Source organism: Primulina eburnea, chromosome 4, assembly GCF_022965805.1.
Source record: "Primulina eburnea isolate SZY01 chromosome 4, ASM2296580v1, whole genome shotgun sequence".
Classification (NCBI taxonomy): Eukaryota; Viridiplantae; Streptophyta; class Magnoliopsida; order Lamiales; family Gesneriaceae; genus Primulina; species Primulina eburnea.
In genome coordinates, this window is record NC_133104.1 from 194,794 (window position 1) to 197,309 (window position 2,516).

Below are 2,516 nucleotides of genomic sequence, written 5' to 3' on the forward strand. Positions count from 1 at the left end.
ATGTTTTCTTGAGTTTTATGTTTCAGACGATTACTCGAGGCGGGATCGAGGAAAGAAGACCGGGATGATTTTTAGTGATTTTAATTGTGACATTTTATTTTAAGTTGAGGAAGGGACATTTTAAATAATTTATTTAATTCTTAGTATTTTAAAAAGCCTAATTTAATTATTAGGTGACTTTATAATTTTTAAACTTTTATGAATTTAGTATTTGTGTATTTTATTTTGTTAAATTTGAGGATTTTGTAAAATAGAGAAGATTAACTTTTAATAATATTTTTAATTATTAATTTAGCATATTATATTCCCCTAATTAACTAAACTCACACACACTCATACACGTATCACACACACACCCCAAACACAACACATTTTTTTCAAAGTTTTTGACTAGAGAAGGGAAGTTTTTTTAAAACTCTCCTCTCTCAATTATTCTCTCCATTTCTTCATCTTCCTCTTTTCCTTCAACAAGCATCTATTCTCTGATATTTCCAAAAAAATTTGGTTGAGTTTATTTCAAGAAAATCGAGCCACGTTCGTCCCGGATCGTCTTTCGCTCCGTCTCCGCTTCGGTGTCGTCGTTTTGGTATTGTTTAATCATCAAAGGCACGTATAATCTGTTCTTTCTGCATCGATCATGTCATATTATGTGTTGTGTTGTTTTATGCGTAAAAATATATGTGTGACGTTCGTCGTTTGAGCAGAAAACGATTCGGATCAGTTTTGAATTAATTTTAGATCTAAAATCACGTTTTTTACTGTATTTTAAATACTGCGACTTTTCGGTCATGATTCTGAGAAAACTTTAAACGTAAACATTGTATAACTCTTTGATACCTTCGATTTGACAGTAAATTCGAAATATTTGGATAAATATTGAGTGAGTTATGACCTTTTTCGTGAGACTGCTCAAACTTCGTTTTTCAAAAATTATGTGTTGATGTGTTCTTGAAGTTATTTGTTGCAGGCTTCGTTGGGCATCGACGCGGCTCCAGCCCATACAGCCCAACCAGACCCTATCTGAGAGCCCAATAACTCATTTGAAGACCATCCCATTTAAATTTATTTTTTACCCAACTCATTTGATAAAATAGCTTAGCATATAACTCAATCCAGAAAGATCTTCTCCCTACCTTGCACCCCGTCGCTTTTCTCTCATCTTTCTGCAACAGTCTTGCAGCACCGCCCGAGGCCGGAGAAGTGGGGCAACAACTAGCAACCTTCTTCCTCCAGTCTATTAGCCTCTTTCCTGCCATGATTCGGAAGGTTACGAGCTCGATCGGCTTGTTTTCCATCACTTGTGTGTGTGAGCTTTGATCCGGTTTTAGGTAAGGTTTTGGCTTTGATCCTTGGGTTCTCTTGGTTGATTAGTTTATATAAGTGAAGTATTAAGTTTTTCCATGTTATCCAACTTGTTTTCTGATCGTGAGCAGTATTTCCGACGAATTTTTCGAGGAGCCACCTCCTCGAGATCACTGTTGTGCATTTAAGCCTCGATTCTTGCAGTATTAAGCTTGAAATTCCGGATTTTGAATGGGTTTATAGACCTTCGAGAATTCGATTTTTAACCGCTCCGATTTATTATTTTAGTCAGTTGAAATGCAGTATATTGAAGTATATAGTGAATTTATATTGTAGGTTATATCGTTGGACGAGTTCATCAGAATGTCTTAAAGAATTACCATGGTATTATAAGTTTGTATTCGAGGTACACTCAAACCTATATTATTATGACGCTTATATTGGCGTGTAAGAATATTCAGTAGATGTTGTTTGCTATTATATATCTTGAATGTTTATTCTGATGCATTGATTATATTGGCATAACATATTGATCCTTGACTCCTTTGACGCCGATTTATGTTGATTCTGTTGAGATATATACAGAGTCATCAGAGGAAAGGGAATTCTTTTTTTTCACAGAATCATATTTTTTGGTGAGAATTTTTAGAGAGAGTTGATTGTGCATATTCGAATAGAAAATTAATATTGAGGACGAGTGGGTTAGGGTTAGCCACATTCCCAGATGACAAGCTATGGACGAGAGACTTAGATACTCGCATTCCCGATGCTATGTGCATGGACGAGCGCCAATTTGATTTTGCATTCATGACACGGGCGGCCACTGTTACTGTTGTTGATGCTATTTGTTTGGACTCCGTTTGGTATCCGTTATTCCATTTTTATCATTCATGTATCGCATATCATTGCATTTACTTGGTATTATTACATGTATTTTATATGCATCGTAATTTTACTAGTTTGTCGACTGGGTTCCGACCCCTATTTTCTTTCTATGTTGTGGTTATTTTTGTTGCCATAGCAGGTCATTCCAGGGGATTTGACGCGTCTGGTGGAGCGTCAGCGAGTGGTACCCAGTAGTTAGTCTGTTGGTGTCATAGTTCCCAGATATCTATATATTATACTGGTTTGATACTTTTGCCAGTGAGATGCCATGCGTAGCTGAATTGTGATGTTCTTACGTTGTTTTGGATTGTTTGTGATATGTTGTGTCT

At 36.0% G+C, this 2,516-nt stretch overlaps 1 long non-coding RNA gene across 1 annotated transcript; it reads left to right on the top strand.

Annotated features, from left to right (window-relative positions):
- The first annotated feature begins 1,130 nt into the window (after positions 1–1,130).
- Positions 1,131–1,820, top strand: LOC140829638 (uncharacterized). Its single transcript, XR_012117490.1, has 3 exons — positions 1,131–1,328; positions 1,434–1,505; positions 1,639–1,820. It is a non-coding gene; the product is annotated as an uncharacterized lncRNA (long non-coding RNA).
- Positions 1,821–2,516: the final 696 nt, after the last annotated feature.